Source organism: Capra hircus, chromosome 23 (assembly GCF_001704415.2).
Source record: "Capra hircus breed San Clemente chromosome 23, ASM170441v1, whole genome shotgun sequence".
In the NCBI taxonomy this organism is placed as follows: Eukaryota; Metazoa; Chordata; class Mammalia; order Artiodactyla; family Bovidae; genus Capra; species Capra hircus.
In genome coordinates, this window is record NC_030830.1 from 11,086,002 (window position 1) to 11,104,042 (window position 18,041).

At 40.7% G+C, this 18,041-nt stretch overlaps 1 protein-coding gene across 2 annotated transcripts in view; it reads left to right on the forward strand.

Annotated features, from left to right (window-relative positions):
* Nucleotides 1–18,041, forward strand: part of RNF144B (ring finger protein 144B) — a 151,790-nt gene that overhangs the window by 63,678 nt on the left and 70,071 nt on the right. Inside the window, exon 1 of one of the 2 annotated variants that reach the window (XM_018039132.1) lies at nt 9,393–9,701. The exons of the other annotated variant lie outside the window; for it this stretch is intronic. The gene's annotated coding sequence lies outside the window, so the exon portion shown is untranslated. Of the gene's footprint in view, nt 1–9,392; nt 9,702–18,041 lie in introns of those variants that run through there. 2 annotated transcript variants of the gene reach the window in all.

Genomic DNA, 18,041 nt, shown 5'->3' on the forward strand with positions numbered 1-18,041 from the left:
CCAGGCCTGAGGGAGATTTCACTTTACCTTTATGAACTTTCAGGAGAAACTTTCAATACAACAGCCTGCCTGCAAGTGTATCTTTGCTGAAATATCAGCTGGTTCTTTTGTAAAAGTTTGGAATTTCCTTGGTGTTTTTAAACAAGATTTACTCTCTTAAATGTGCTCATTGTTTGTGTCTTAGATCGCCAAGATTTGATTTGAGTACAGAGTCTTCAAAGCGTTGGTGGGACTAAATATTTTAGCAGATGCTTGCATTTGAAATACTTCTAACCCCTTTCATGTCCAGGTTTGAGTGAATCACATTGAGACACTCTTGACGTGCAAGACAAATGTGTTTCTCTTGGATTTGAAGGATGGAGGGTTTGCTTTATGCTTATGAATGTTTACTAATGCAGAGGAGAAATTGAGATGCCAGGTTGGAAAAATAAAAACTTGAATGAGGTGCTTGCTGGGCATCATTCAGGAGTATTGTATGTCTTTGTGTTTTGTTTTTTTTTTTTTTAAATTAAATTCCAAGCTGGTACAATCCATCTGTCTGTTAAAAATAATTAGTTGCCTTGTTTTCTACTTAGAGATGTAACAGTTCCAGATTTGCAAGTGAGAATTCTTTTGCAGCATGAGCCATTGTCTGGGGGTTAGATTTTAGGTGAGCAGTGCAGGTTACCTAGTCACATCACCAAGTAAGTCCTCTTTCAGGGAGCATTTCTTTGGAGACGTGCAATTTTCCAAATGCCAATGACTAGAAATAGAATTACTAAATTGGCCTAAAACAAAGTAAAACTATAATAAATATCAAAAGTAGAGTTTTTTTAGATCACATTCCTTAATCATAAGCCAATTAAATTAGAAATTAATAATAAAAATATGACACCCCCCCCAAACCACTGGGAAACTAAGAAATCTCCCAAATAAACCTTTGATAAAAGAATAAAGAGAAAGCTATAAAAAAGTTGCACATATCCAGACTTTTAGGGCATAGCATATACATAAAACTTTACTCAAAGGAAAACTTATTAAAGAACTGATAAAGTTTTAAAAGTTGGAATTAATGTAATGAAGAAAAAATAGAGAAAGAGGCTAAATAAGATTTTAAAACCTGGAAAAAATATACACAGGAATGAGGAAACAGACACAACCACATAAAGCAGGGAAGTTGGAGAAATTATGAGAATTATACATGAAGACTATGCACGAAACTCTCTAGAAAAAAATGAAAATATTGAAGAAATGGACATTTTTATAAGTAAAACATAAAAGATCAATATTGACTTATATAGAAATTTTAAACAGATAATTACTATAGAATTTCCAGTTTGTGCTGGTTGTTGTTTCCCATTTGGCATTGGTTCTGGACTTTAAGGAAATATTATTTTTAAATGCACTAAAATAAGATGAGAGGATGAGATGGTTCGATAGCATCACCGACTCCGTGGACATGAACTTGAACAAACTCCAGGAGATAGAGGAGGACAGAGAAGTCTGATGTTTTTCAGTCCGTGGGGTTTCAAAGAGTTGGACTGACTTAGCGACTGAACAACAACAAAATAAAACGAGGTAGAAGTCTCCTACCTTGTAACTTCAGGATTTACTGTGATCTCCTCGCATACTGTGTGAGATGTATGTCTTGAAAAGAGTGTTTGCACTTTAACACATGTTTAATTGTGAAAGATGGTGCATATAACCCTGTCTTCCCCACCAATTCTCTCCAAATCCAAGTTAACTTATGCCTCTCTCTGGAGAACAGTGTTCAGAGCACTCACTAAGAAAATGAAAAACGTTCCAGCGTTGGTGGCTGAAGACAACTCTCAGTCCAGTCTTCAGGGAGTGGGAGGAGAACTTGGTGCTGCTCACCCTGTCAGCTCCTTCATGGACCGCTTGTGCCAAGACCCCCACTGTGGCCTATGAAAAGCATGAAGCTGCCAGGCTGACTGCTGGTGAGGTGGATGGCAAGTGTAGAAAGCTTGACTGCTCCTGATAGGGTAGTTTTGTCACTTTTGTAGGGTGCAAATCTATACCTATTTGTTTTATTGTTGAAAACGTTAACATTTATTGTGGGATAGTCCCCTTTGGCAGAAAATGAGCTAAAGGAATGCACAGTTTAATGAAAAATTAAGTAGTAAATTTGTTTCTTTTATTTTTTTCAATTTATTATTACTTATAAACTTTAAATTTTGTATTGGAGCATAGCCGATTAATAATGTTGTGATAGTTTCAAGTGCACAGCAAAGCAACTCAGTCATACATATACATGTATCTATTCTCTCCCAAACTCCCCTCTCATCCAGGCTGCCATATAACTTTGAGCAGAGTTTCCTGTGCTATATAACAGGTTCTTGTTGGTTATCCATTTAAAATATAGCAGAGTGTACATGTATGTCCCAAAGTCCCTAATATCCTTTCCCCTGCTCCTTTGCCCCAGTAACTGTAAGTTTGTTCTCTAAATCTGTGAGTCTGTTTCTCCTTTGTAAATAGATTTATATCATACAAAATTCATTTGTATGACATTTTTAGATTCCACCACATATAAATGGTATCATGATATTTGTCTTTCTCTGTCTGACTTACTTTAGTGTGATAATCCCCAGGTCCATCCATGTTGCTGCAAATGGCATGCTTTCATTCTTTTTTATGGTTGAGTAATATTCCACTGTGTATATGTACCACACCCTCTTTATCCATTCATCTGTCCATGAACATTTAGGCTGCTTCTGTGTCTTCACTATTGCAAACAGTGTTGCAGTGAACACTGGGGTATACATATCTTTTTGAATTGTGATTATCTCTGGATATATGCCTAGGAGTGGGATTGCTGGATGATATGGTAGTTCTGTTTTTAGTTTTCAAGGTACTTCCATATTATTCGCCATAGTGGTTGTACCAGTTTTCATTCCTACTAACACTGTAGGAGGGTTCCCTTTTCTCCACACCCTCTCTAGCATGTACTTATTTGTATACTTTTTGATGATGGTCATTCTAGTCAGATTTTTTATTGCAGCCCAGCTGGTTTTGAGATGCTCTTGTATGTATGAAATAATAGAACCAAAATGACATGTCTCCGACTTTTTGAAAACTTTTGTTATCAAGGCAGACATAACTGGGTAATCAGTTCTGGGTCATATTTTGACTTTCCATTTATCGATAGTTTGACCACCATGTCACCCTGAACGAATCTCTGGCATAGTTTTTTTTTTTTCATATTTTGTAATGTTCTTAGCCTTATTTCATATTGTGTCTTATTCTTAGTTCTTATATTCAGTACTGTCAGTAAATGTTGAAAGATGAGCCCTGTTAGATCCAGCAGAAAAATGTGAATGAAATGGTAGGTCTTTGGAAATGACAAGTAACCAAACTGTCAGTGGCAGAATACCATGACCTTTGCATTAAATTTTTCTCGTGGAGAGAGAATGACACCTCTTGCAGAAGTTGGTTTCCCAATACTTGTGTTCTTTCATCTGATTTATTAAAACCGAACAAATTATTAACAAAATTTTAAAAAAGTTTTAATCTAGGCATATACCCTGAGGAAACCAAAACTGAAAAAGACATGTATCCCATTGTTCATTGCAGCACTATTTACAATAGCTAGAACATGGAAGCAGCCTAGATGTCCATCGACAGATGAATGGATAAAGAAGCAGTGATACATATCCACAATGGAATATTACTCAGCCATAAAAGGAACACCTTTGAGTCAGTTCTGATGAGGTGGATGAACCTAGAACCTATTATACAGAGTGAAGTGAGTCAGAAAGAGAAAGATAAATACCGTATTCTAATGCGTACATACAGAATCTAGAAAAATGGTACTGAAGAATCTATTTACAGCAGCAGTGGAGAAACAGACATAGAGGACAGATTTTTCGACATGGGGAGAGGGGAGGAGAGGGTGAGATGTTTGGAAACAGTAACGTGAAAACTTATATTACCAAATGTTAAATAGGTAGCCAACGGGAATTTGCTGCATGGTTCAGGAAACTCAGGAGGGGCTCTTTATCAATCTAGAGGGGTGGGATGGGGTGGGAGATGGGAGGGAGGTTCAAAAGGGAGGGGATATATGTATACCTATAGCTGATTCATCTTGAGGTTTGACAAGAAACAACAAAATTCTGTAAAACAATTATCCTTCAATAAAAAAAGAAAAAGAAAAAAGTTTTAATGCAGCATGTAATCAGGATGTCAAGACTAAGGTGGTTGTTACTAACAGAGTAAAGTAGGTGAAAAGAGTAATTTCAGTAGCATCAGAATGAATCTAATTTTTCTTTAATTAACTTTCTAAAAAGAAAATCCATTTGTTGATTTCCGTATTATATAGGACTAGTGTGTGTTTTATGTATATATATATAATGTTACATATTACATATTATATAATATGTTTTATATTATACAAGTATCTTATACATATCTAGTAATCTAATATGTATATTTCTATATTTGTTTTTTTTGGCTAAGTATGCTTTAGATTTATTTTGGTCTTGCTTTTACATGACTTTAGGTATGTTACAAGTTAATACAATGCCTACAGTTTGGATTACTTACCACTAATGTCAAGATTTTGTTTGCCTGGGGTCACAAAGAGTCAGACATGACCTAGCAACTGAACAACAACAGCAACATAGGAAAGTCTGTAATTCAGATTAGGAAATTCTCTATTGTGGTGAAGGTCACCATGACTGTGGACTCTGGTGAACAATTTATAGTGTTATGGTTATCATTGCTCAGAAAGATAAAAAGTATTTTTGTAGATTGCAGTGACTGGATTTTACTTCTCAGTCTGAGATCACATGTTACATCTACTTTTGTAGTCTAAAAGAAGCAGTTCCTTCTCAGGTTTATATGAGGACTCTTCTTTTCTCTACCTTATAAATACTGGTGTTTCTATGGGTTCTCTTGTTTGAATTTTTCTTTTTTGAATTTTTTCTTTTTTTCTCTCCTTCCTTCTAAGATTAATAACACTTAACAACACTGAGTGCATTCCTGCTGTGTATCAGGGCAGGGCCATGCTATACAGCTGAGCAGGTTGTATACCGCACAGTTCCGGGAAGTGACATTCACTACCCCACCTTCAAGACTCATATAATGCCATCAGACCCTGTGCTAGCTACTTTACAAACCTCTCACTGAGCCTCACCACAACCTGTGAGATGAGTATCACCATTCCTCTCTTATGCAGGAACAAACTGAGTTTTGAATATGTTAAATAACTTGTTTGAGGGCTTCCCTGATAGCTCAGTTGGTAAAGAATCCACCTGCAATGCAGGAGACCCCGGTTCGATTCCTGGGTCGGGAAGATCTGCTGGAGAAGGGATAGGCTACGCATTCCAGTATTCTTGGGCTTCCCTTGTGTGGCTCAGCTGGTAAAGAATCTGCCTGCAATGCGAAAACCTGGGTTGGGAAGATCCCCTGGAGAAGAGAGAGGCTATCCACTCCAGGATTCTGGCCTGGAGAATTCCACGGACAGTATAGTCCATGGGGTCACAAAGAGTCAGACACGACAGAGTTTTGAATATGTTAAATAGCTTGTTTAAGGTTACGTAATAATGAGTGGGCGATAGTTTGTGTATGTGTGGAAAGTCCCTTTGTCGCTCTACAGCATGCTACCTTTTGTGGGTGATCTCAGCTCTTGTTAATCTCATCCGTGGTCACCACCTAACTGATGGGAATTCCTAAAAGACCCTCCACTCTGGATCTCTGTTGATGGCTTACTGGACAAGTCTTCCATATGTCCTAGAGACTCCTCAGATTTTACGGGTTTTAAATCATTTTCCTTAATGATGGCTTAGGGAAAGCCATCCTTTACGGCTGCTTTATTCTTACTCTCAGTTACTGGTACCGGCAGCCTGGACTCTTCCTTCTCCCTCATCCCCTACATCCAATCAGGGATCAGGCCCCATTCAGTTCTGCTTCTGAGATCTCCCTCCATTTGTTCTTTCTTTACCATGCCGTTTGCCACTGCATTAGTTCAAACCCTCCCTCTGATTCGGCCCTCATCTGCTCTGAGTTATGAAAAGCATCACCTGAAGTCTGACAACTGTAAGCATTTATACCGGCTCGTGCCTCTGACTGGTTCACCTTTTCCCGCCTTCTCCACTTGGCTACTTGAAGTATCAGCTTTAATTCATGTTCTCAGGGAAATCTCCCTCGATTCTTTTCACCAACCCCTTTCCTTTAGTTCATTTCTTTGCTGTGCTTCCAAAGCACATTGTGTTTAAGTCTCTCATATCACGTACATACACACCGTAGTACCCTGATAATTGATTTGCTTGTCTGACTCCTTCCTTGGATTGAAAGCTCTTTGAGGACAGGGCCCATGTCCAACTTATGTCAGTCCTCCTAGCATCTAGCAGCTTGTCTGGGAGGAGATCAATTCATGCTTGAGAGGCTAGGGCACACTGTGGATTCTGGAGGCAGTTCTGAAAGAGTTTTGATTACTGTAACTTTGTCATAGAGTTTGGAATTAGGAGATGTGATTTCCCCAGCTTTGTTCTTTCACAAAATTGCTTTGGCTATCTGGGGTCTTTTGTAGTCTCATACAAATTTTGGGATTGTTTGTCCTATTTCTATGGAAAAATGCCATTGAAATTTTGATAGGATTGCATTGAATTTGTAGACTGCTTTGTGTAGGCTAGACATCCTAACAATATTAATTCTTCCAGTCCATGAGCATGGAATGTCTTTCTACTTATTTTTGTCTTCTTCAATTTCTTTTATCAGTGTCTGTGGTTTCAGTATATAGATCTTTCACCTCCTTGGTTCCATTTGTTCTTAAATATTTTATTCCAGATCTGAAAGAATTGTTCACATAATACTGTAGTGTTCTACCTGTTCATTTAGTCCTATTAAAAGTTGAATGCAGATTTTATAAACTTGAAAATAATCAATGCTGATATTATTTAATTACACAATATATTTTTTCTTCCCATCTGCCACTTGCAGCAGCAGATAGCATGATTATTGCTTAACCCGTGTTTTCATTCATATTAGCAGCAGCTTCATCCATTATCCTGTTGACAAGAGATTATAGCTTAATTGCATGGAAAAAGTGGACTGTGTATTGAACTTTGGTTTAAGGCACCAAAGTTTTGTACTGGCATTGATGAATAAAGTAACCTCTTAAAGGGTGCTTTGTTTATCTTTCCTGATTCCTGCCCATCAATAATGTTCACTACACCAAGAAAATACCTTGAGATTGATTATCTCAGAACCTATGTTAGGCAGATCTGAAAGAGTTTTGATTACTATAACTTTGTAATATAGTTTGAAATCAGGAGATGTGATTTCCTCCAGCTTAGCTCTTTCACAAAATTACTTTGGCTATCTGGGGTCTGCTAAAGCATTTACACTGGTAAATGCTAAATTTTAAGTTAGACACCTGTGGGGCAGTTTTCATTAACAAATACCTTTTTCATTTAACACAGATTTAGGTCTCATTCCAGCTCTGCCCATACCTGGTTGAAGTCGACCGCTTAAATCTCCCTGGACATTAGTCTCCTCATCTTTAAAGCTAAATGCCTGGACTAAACTAGTTAGAAGGACTTTTCAAGCTCAAATATCCTTCAGTTCTATTTTTTGGGACCCTGTTGTATGTTCTCTTACCATCTTATCTCCCTGTCCTCCTTCCCTTCCTCCCCCCACTAGAAGATTGGTCCTCCCCCTAATTGAGCACACACACATACCCCTACAAGTAATAGTACTTGAAAATAATTTCCAACAATATTGGTCATAACCTGTCATTTAGAACTCTGATAATGGTTAAAGTGGAAGTCCATGAAAAGAGATGTTTATCAACCTCGAAAACCTATTTTTATTAAAAAAAAAAGTGCTTTTGTGAAACTAGCTTTTTCAAATGAATTATCCTTTAAATCTAAAGTTTTCCATTACATACTGTACTGTACTGGGTTGAATAGTATCCCCTAAAATTCTTACCATTACCTAAGAATGTGACTTTGTTTGAAAATAGGGTCTTGTAATCAAATGAAGATGAGGTCATACTGGATTATGACAGGCCCTAGATCCCATAACCAGTGTCTTTATAAGAAAAAATATAAGAGAGATGTGGACAAAGAGACATGCAAGGGAAAAAGCCATGTGATGATGGAGGCATCGGGTAACTGATGCAGCCACAAGCTTAAGAAGACCAAAGACTGCTAGCAACTATCAGAGGCTAGGAGAAAGCACAGTTTTCCCTCACAGCCACCAGAAGCAACCAATCCTGCTGACACCCTGACTTTGGACCTCTGGGCTCAAGAACTGTAGGGAGAATGATTTTCCGTTGTTTTCAGTCACTCAAACAAAAACAAAACTGGTCCTCCTGTCTGTCTTGCCATCATACACAGAGATACACTGTGTTCTTCCGCACTTGGCTTTGACCTCAAGGTTTTCTTCAACATGGAGAGAGCCCAGAGGCAGTTCACTTGTGTCCTTTGGCACCGTGCCGACTGCTGATCCTTCACTGGCAGGCTCAGTATTCCTTCCACAAAGGGCTGCGAGTCCCTTCCTTTTAGGAAGCACATTCCGACTGTGGTTGCAAAAGTCGAGTGAGGGTGCCGAGTGAGCACAGAAAGGTTCCCCCGTCTGGGCAGGGACATTTCTAAACTGCGATGCTGGAAGTTCAACAGAGTTGGGACTGTGATGGTGACCCCTGGGGGTGTGGGGAGTGAGTCGGTAGGTAATCTGTTAAAGACGTCGCACAAACTAAGTGTCTGAGGTTTTGGAGTGAAGAAGACCTTATAAGACCTGCCCACCCCCCCCCCCACCACCCCCGCAGCTTCTGGATTACTCTGTTACATTGTCTTTAGCTGGAGTACTACCTGTTAGGTTACTAAGCAGTCTCTATGTAATTTGTTGGCAAAGCACTTCCGGCAAAATCAGTTTTTTTCCTAAAAGTGTGCCTGTGTTATAGGAGGTCCATGAAGACTGTCCTGATTTGATTTGCCTGCGTTCTAATTTTATCATTAGATTCTAATGGACAAATCAGGTACACGATGTTTTTAGATGAGACGTGCATGGGGACTGGCTCTACAGAAGCAAGCGTTCCGGCAGGGTGGGAAGGAGGGCTGGGAGGGAAGGGAAAGACAGGTGTCCCGGGAGGACGCGTGCAGAGGAGAAGCAGCAAGTTCTGAAGCCAGTTAGGTGAAGAAGTGTCCCGGTCTGGGAGGAAGGAAGGATACCAGGGGCTGATGATGCTGGCTGTCTGCAGCGGGCGTCCCAGGAGGACGAGAGGTCTTGTTAAGCGGAGCGAGCGCAGGAGGGCCGAACTGCTGGGGCGCGCGGGCCGCCGGGTTCGGACAGGGTTAAGACCATCACCTGCAGCTGAAGTGCGACCCAGATGGGAAGTAGGAAGTGCGCGCTTGAGCTTCCTGTATAAATAAACGCACGGCTCCTGTCGCTGCTGCTGCTGCTGCTGCTGGCGGTGCTGCGTCCCGTGCTCTGCGAGGTTTCCCGGGCAGCGCAGCTGCGCCCGGAGGCAGGAGGCGGTTCGAGGGACTCCTCCTCCCTCTCCGGCCGGATCGGTCTGGGAGCCCGAGCCCTGTTGCAATCCTGCAGAGCGCAAAGCTGTCAGCCGCAGAGCAGGGCGGAAGACGGAGGGCATGGAACAGCCGTTCCTCCCCGGGGTGCGAGCGGCCCCGGCTGGTGGTGTGCGCGAGGGAGGCTGCTGAGAAGCCCGGCGGCGGCCGGGAGGAACGGAGCTCTCCGGCCAGGTAGGTTTAGGTAGCTTTTTAAGTGCTGCAGGCATTGCAAGACAGCGGTGGGGTTGGACTAAGAAAAGAAAAAGGGACGGGAGACTCACGCGGATATCTGGGTGGTTTAGCTTTATTTTCTGCCTGTCGTGCTGAAACCATGCAGAATCGGATTCATTCTGAATGCCTGGAACACCTGTGAACTTTACAAAAATAGCTCTCCGTTTACAGGCAAAAAGAAACGAGCTTAATTTATTGTAAAACTAGTCTCTGCAGAATGTATTGTAAAATTCAAGATTAGCGCAGACCTCCCAGTGTCTTCAGCTGGAGACCAGAGTAGGCAGAATCTCGGATACTTATCTTCTGCTGTTTGCGAATGCATGCCAGTAGGTTGACATACCTACATATGGATAAGATGTTATCCGTGGGATCTTGGTCATACATTCTGCTGATTATTTTGTTGTGTAATTGCGGGTAAAACAGGGTGAAACTTTCATCTTCCACTGCTGTTCTCAAGTTGAAGTTAAAATGAAACTGATCCCTCTATCAGTGGAGAAAAGATATCTTTAGCTGACCCCTTCCAGGGTACCTTTTGTTTTTCTTACAAGGAGTTTCAGAGATTCTGTTGTCAGTCTACTCTTGAATGTACTTCTCACATTTAGATTTCTCAGAAATGATTTCCCCTTTCTGGCAATATGTTCTCTCTTCATGCTTGCACAACAGCCTCACTTTTTTCTTACTTTCTGTTGCATGTATCATATCAAAATATTAGCTGAGGCTGGCAGTAAGGCTAGCAGTGTTCTTCTGATTTGGCATTTCTGGAGGTTTATTTGAATGTTGCCAGGTATGAACTAAAGAACAATGTATCTAACATTTCTGAAGCAGCCAATTGGGGGTGTCTAGGCCCCAAAGCAAAATAAATGAACCTTGCCATGACTCAGTTTTTAGGGCGCAGATAAAGAGGCAAAAGGAACCCAAGCCAGTCTTCAGTGAGTTGCTGGCTAAAGTATCGGACTACTTCAGCTTTCACTGAGATGAGCCTCTTGGCCCCCAGTCCCTTTTACATCTAACCCCTCTGTTGATCCCTCCTTCTCCTTCCTCTGTCCTCCCTTTTTAGCCCGAGTCCTTTTCATGGGTAGCAGTCCCTTAGGTATTTCTGAAGATATCTTGAGCAGGAGAGAGAAGGAGAAAAAAAAAGAAATCTATAGCCATCCACAAGGCCATGTGGAGAGAATTGTATTAGGAACTCCAAGGCCGCATTTTCATAAAACTCCTGCCTTCCTTTTGCATGCCTGTGACTGGGATTTTATTCTTTGTGATGGGCATAAAGTTAGAAAAGTGGGAAAGAAAATAAATTGTTCCAAAAGGAGCCTCTGTCTAATTGGAACTGTCTTGATGAGTAAACAAATTCAAGGTATAGAAAGTGTAAAAAGATGTCCTGTAGCAGAATTGAATTGCTTGGCTTTTATAAATTTAAAACAAACAGGAAAAAAAAAAAAGTCCCTCAACCAACCCCCTCCCCGCCTCCCCCCAAACCAATCACCCCAGATAACTTGCTTCTACAGTACTGTGCTGGACATGAGGTTTGAGTGTGGTCAAACACTGTCCATTTACCCAGAGTTTTACAAATATTTACAATCGTCTATGCCAAATATCTTTGTGCTGAGCCCCAAAGAACATTCTCAGCATTCAAAAGCCCCATTCTCATGAATGGTTTCAGTTCATTGGCAATTTAAAGGCATCCAGGCTTCCAAACTAGGTCAGCTTAAGAGATGTCTTTTTTTAAACATAATAATTAGTTTTTGGGTCTCCCAGATTATGATCCAGGTTTTCAGAGCCAAACCCTGCAGCAGAGAGGAAAGTATTCTCTATCAGGAAGAAAAAAAGCTTATTTTAGCTGTATAGTGAGACCACCAAGGTTTCTGCAAGCTGTCTTTTGTCTTCCGTAATACAAATACTTTTAATCTGATAAATTTATATTTATATTTAAATTTTCCTTTTTGAGACCCGTGTTCGATCCCTGGGTCAGGAAGATCCCCTGGAGAAGGGAATGGCAACTCATTCCAGTATAATTGCCTGGGGAATTCCATGGACAGAGAAGCCTGGTGGGCTACAGTCTACGGGGTCGCAAAGAGTCAGACCCCACTGAGCCACTAACACACTTCCAGGAACATTGTTAGGGACACCAGACTCATTCCTCTGTACTCTGTCTGCTAGTCTTGGCTTCTGCCTGTCTTCTGGATTGACTTATGATTCTACTTTCTTGTTGAGTGAAGTTCTTAGTGTTTGGAATCTCTAGTTTGAGGTAGAGGTCAGGAGTCATGCGGAACCCAGATGTTGCTGGAGGAACAAAGTCCAGACAGTTTGGGGACTAAAGCTACTTTGTGCAGCTGATTGCTTTGGAGATGGGAACTAGGCCAAGCTGAGCTTGGGGAGTAGGTATCGGTAGCCACTGCTCCTGAGTACTGAGACTCTTTTTCAGGGATGCCTGTCTTTGGCTTACTGAAGCACCTTTGATACAACAGATTATCAGTATTTTTCAGCTTTTGAATTGCTGGAAGTGACTACAGATGAGAATCAGGCTCTGAATATATTCTCTCCTCCATGTACATTAGAAAAGTTATCTTCTGTGGTATTGAGGGACTGGAGGCTGAGGACATAAAGACGAATATGATGTAGCCTCTGTCCTGAAGGAATTTGCATAGGCTTGGGAGTGACTTTGGACCAGAATGGTAATTTTTCATTCATGTTGTTTTACCTGAGAGTGAAAAATACTTTGAATTTTGTCATCTCAATTATGTCTTTTCTTTTTGATGTTTCCCTGATGTCACCTGAGTGTTAAGTAATTTGAAGAGGCATAGGCCCACCTAAGTTAATTTATTTAATTATTTTAAGTTTTAATTTGTTTTGTCACCTTTAGGCCTATGTGGGAGGTCTTGTACTAATGTTTTGTTTCTGTTATCATTGGAAATTATTATTTACTTGGTCTGTGAGTACTTCTAAACCTAATGTATTGTGCTACAGTAGTTATTAAAAAATGGGAAGGTGTAAAAGAGAGTGAAAGTGGTTAATACTTTTGCAGCATGAAGTGAGAAAATTCTCATCCGTGACTGAATCCCTTCCTGAGATTGAAAGCACAATGGTCTAAGTAAAATACACTTCTCTTATTCATAGCTGGGGATATTTCTGATTGTATGGCTTGTGGTGTCAAAGAACATGCTTTGAAAGCTGTGTCTCATTGATTTCTCATTCCTCTGCAATCACGAGTTTGAGTCTCAGACCTGCAGTCAGCTCGTTCTTTGTTTTTCTTGGGAAGGTAGAACAAGACCATCTCATTCCTTTTTCTGTTGGACTGTGGCTGAAGCTATAAACCCTGAGGATGATTATATGAAACTCTCTGATGACAACCTTCTCAACTAGTTTACTGTTAATAAGTGGGGACTATGTTTAATGACCTTTACATCCACATTCCATGTGTGGAATTCGATTCTTTGTGGGTTGACCTTATTTCCTGCACTTTGTATTTTCCTGTATTTTATTCCTTGAGAAATTGATTTGGCAGAGACATACAAAAATACATACCCCTGCACCTCACTTAGTGTGAGGTGGAAGAGTTCTTTCCCCAAACTGGTTTTAAATTTGTATCTATAAAATGTCTCTATAAAACTTTTAATTTTCACAGGAGAGGGTAATATTTATACAAACTTTTATGCATTTGAAGAAAGCATTTTGGTTTAGATATTCATTCTTTAGTAACTGGAGTTTCCTGGTAATGTCATGACCCAGGAAATCAGCCGGTCTCTTGCTCCATGGGGCTTTCTGAAATAACACTTCTCCTTGATCTGTTAATTACATCACTGTCTGACCTGCCTGTAAGTGGCATTCCTTCCTGCTTCTGAGCTTTGTTGTTATACCAAACAGGGGGAAGAAAATTATTCAGCAGGGCTGTGTGAATAATTGTGGGAGGCCAGGGAACCACTGATTAAAAAAGAGGTGGGCAGGGCACAGTGGTGGGGTTGGGGAGGGACCTATGATGATGAATGTAAAATTACAATGTTAAAAATGTCATTGAGTTGTTATTCTCATCTTCACTTCTACCTTCTTTGAAAGTTTTGTTAGGAAATCTGGGAATGGATTCCCACCTCTTGGGCCTTACCTTATAGTGGTGATGAGAACAGAGAAAGAAGGCAAGAAAAAAATAAATTTGCATTTCGGAAGGGTAGGCATTTTGCAAATGTTAAAACTTGACCTCCCAGATGTCCCATACTGCATAAGGTTCAGAGTAAGCTTATCACAATATCATGTACTTCGTTGGTCATGACCTCATATCTCTTTCCATATAGTTCTCCTATATATCATGCATGTAGCAAAATGTAAAAATTAGGTCTGATTACTGTCACCTTAAAAAAATGGTAACCGAGGTAATGGAAGTGTTAACCAGCTTTACTGTGGTAATCATCTTGCGAAAGATATCTATAGCAGATCATTGGGTTTTATACCTTAAAGTTACACAATTTTTTTCTTAATGATATCTCAGTATAGTTAGGAAAATAGATCTTATTAAAATAATGTACTTCATTTGTTACATAATTTCAGATAGCAAAGAGACTACATAGAAAACAGTTCTTGATAATATTTAAGGTTTCCTTCCTAAGGATGTATCTGTCCTTTTCATCCACAAAAAAAAAAAAAAAAATTAATAGAGATTATATTTGTATATCAGTTCCATTTTTAGAGAAAAATCAGGTCTCCAAGTTAGAGTTATCATCTTATTACCATCCTGGAACTGGTTGAGATGAAGATGTTAAAACTGAAGAATTTTAAACTGAATATTTTTTCTTGATTTCCCCTGAAGGATGCTGTGAAACGGTAGGGGAAGAAAGCAGAAGTTCCCTTTCCTATTGCAGTGATAAACTGTTTTGCAACAATGCCACCACCTCACAAAGCCCAAGTAGGTTACCTGTGGTCTCTCAGAATTAAGCATTTCTTGGGTTTGTTTACACAGTCAGTCCTTCATAGTGGTGGGTCCTGCATTGTGGTTGGTGGAACCTGCAGATGTGGAGACATGGGTGTGGAGGGCCAATGGTACCAGGCCTTTTCATATAAGGAAATTTGGTATCCCCTGGCAGATACCAAAATTCTTGGATTCCAGGGGTCCTGGAACCAATCCCCATAGCTACCTAGGGATCTCATACTACAGAATAGTTTCTAATCTGTGCTGTTGTTTTCAACTAATGATTAAAATATCTTATGTGTGATGTGTGTGGTGCTCAGGCACGAAGCTGTGTCCAGCTCTTTGTTACCCCATGCACTGAAGCCTGCCAAGCTCCTCTGTCCATGGGATTTTCCTGGCAAGAATACTAGAATGGGTTGCCATTTCCTTCTCCAGGGGATCTTCCTGACTCAGGGATTGAATCCACGTCTCCTCCATTGGCAGGCGGATTCTTTACCACTGAGCCACCTGGGAAGCCCTGTTAAAGTATCTTATATGTGATGTATCTACTTAATGGTCTTGAGCATTATCCTTTTGAAAAACAGATATAAAATATACTTGAGTAATTGCATTTTTGTGATTACTAGTGAGGCTGACTGTCTTCCCATTTAATCTTGCTCTCTCAAGGCATGTATTAGGACTGTTTTTCTGATATTACTGGCTGTGCACTGATTCATCTAGTCCCTGAATGGCCAGAGAGTGGGTCAAAGATGCTAGAAGGGAGGAGAATCACAAGACTGGGCAGTACGGAGATCCACATAAATCCTTGCCCCACTTACCACCAGTATCTATAGCCCTTGCTACTCTACCAGCCTGCTGGTCTACCTTCCATCCCAGGCTATATAGGGTAGAACTTCAGCAAATGGCCAGTGGCTGGTGATAGTCAGCACTTTATTAGATTCAGTTAGTACCGTTTGAGTCACTAATAGCTTTTGTGGAGAACCTGAACCAGCAGTGGAATTAATCATTGCATTGGATAGAAATGTCAAAGTCAGCACAATACTAATTTTCAGATCGTGTTGAGCTGGTTGCCTGACATGTCAGTCTTGGTTGATATCGGGAGGGCTTTCCTAATAAGATAGAAATGGGACCATTGGATTATTGTTTCTTCCTGCTGTGCTAGAGTATTGGCTTCCTCAGAATCTCTCTCCATTATACAGGCAGTACTCCAGCCCTACCTTCCCCAACACCTCCCCTTCCTGAAAATGCTTCCTTTTGTTCGCTCCCTCTCACTGTCAAGCATTCGTATCTTTTATGAAAGCTTTTTCAGGGACGACTCAGTAGCTTGCCTTGGCACGTAAACATTTTGACAGCTCTCATGTGTCTCGTCTTCTGTTTAGTCTTAGACTTTCTTACCATGGCCTGGAATTAAGACTCTTCACTATAGATCAACTGAATTTTTACATTAGTTAACATTTCTATTATATCAGTAATATCCAGCCCTTTGGTTGTGTTAGCTTTCTTTTTCTTTTTGTCCCTTTAATCTTGTGCTTTACCAGTTTATCTGAGTCTTACAGTCTTTGCAGATGGTGGAAAAATTCCTAAATAACCAGATGAGTCTCCTAGTAAAACAGTATCCTCTCCAATCGCATTATCTTTTTGCGTAGAGGAATAACAGCTATGATTTTGGGTAGTGAAACAGACATAAACTACATTAGTTAAAAATACTTCGAAAGTTGGCTCTCTCACCCACTGCATTTTTTTGGAGCAGATTGCTTTTTCAGGCGGCCAGCAGAATATGAAAATTCCTTATACATCCTGAGCTTTCCAGCACAGTTTCTGAAGTGTTCCTTTCTTTGGCAATTCTAATGAAAACATAGGAGGGAAAAAGTGACTTTCCTGTTCTTTCCTATCAAAAGGTAGTTACTTCTCATATAATGAACACTTTGTAGTGCAGGAGACACTCAGAGAGTAGCTAAAACTGCTGATTCCCTTTTCCTGGCAATTTAGTGCAAAATCAAATGTTTTAGAGCCCTGGTGGCTCAGATAGTAAAGAATCTCCCCTCAGTGCAGAACCCGGGTTCGATCCCTGGGTCAGGAAGATCCCTTGGAAGAGGAAATGACAACCTGCTCCAGTATTCTTGCCTGGAGAGAGCCTGGGCAATTCACAGTCCATGGGTTCACCAAGAGTTGGACATGGCCGAGCAACTAACCCTTTCCTTCCTTGCACTTCTCTGTTGTGTTGTGTGGTTACTTATAGTTAAGCAGGTGAGATATCTACAATCTGGGTGAAGCCTGCCCTCCCGGTCCACCTTCAACCTTGCTGCCAACTTCAGAACATTTGAACGTGCAGTCAGCTTGTCAGGTTTTTCCATCATGACACTTATGTTCTCTACCAAAATTCTTTTCTCACTCGGTTCTTAGCATCCAAGAAGAAGCTCAGTCACACTTGTATGTAATAACTGTAAAAGTAATTATAATTGTTACCATTTTAAATCAAGCTGGAGGGTAGAATGTTCAAGTCACTTTCTACAGTTTTAAATCAAGCTGGAGGGTAGAATGTTCAAGTCACTTTCTTATTTTGGGTAAAATGTGAGGTATGAGGCAAAACAAGTTGAGCGAGACAGTGAGAGTGAGTTATGGGCTCTCTGGAAGGAAGACTCCTGGAAACCTGGAGGGGAGTGTGTGTGTTGTCAGCGTACCTACGAGGATGCTCCCTGAGAGGGTCAGTAGCCTCTGGCCATCCCTTCTGTGCCTCATGCCGTTTGTTGTTCAGCGGCTAAGGCATGTCTGACTCTTTGTGACCTCATGGACTGCAGCACGCCAGGCTTCTGGGAGTGAGTTCTGCCACTGGCGGTTTCACGTTATGGAGACCAGTGAATCTTTTTTTGTTGTTACCTTTTTATTTTGTATTGGGTATAGCCGATTAACAACCAATGTTGTGATAGTTTCAGGTGAACAGCAAAGTGACTCAGCCATACATAGACATGTATCCTTTCTCCCCCCAAATCCCCTCCCATCCAGGCTGCCACATAACACTGAGCAGAGTTCTCTGTGTTATACAGGAGGTCCTTGTTGGTTATCCATTTTAAATGCAGCAGTGTGTACATGTCCGTCCCAAACTCCCTGATTATCCCTTCCTCCATCCTTCCCCCTGGCAACCATAAGTTTGTTCTCTAAGTGGAGACGAGTGAATCTTGTTAAGACATAGATGGAGAAACATTAGAACATCTTGGAGTTATTCACAGACATCTCAAGTGTAGGGGAGATTCATATAGAGGACTGTCCTGATTATTGCTTGAAGAGCTCGATTTCTAATGAGTCAATGGTGAAAAGACTTCTTGCTGGATATTCTTTTTCTATGGAGTGCAACTATGAGTCATTCATTTCTCAAACATTCATTACTAGTTTTGCCCAGAGTGAAAACC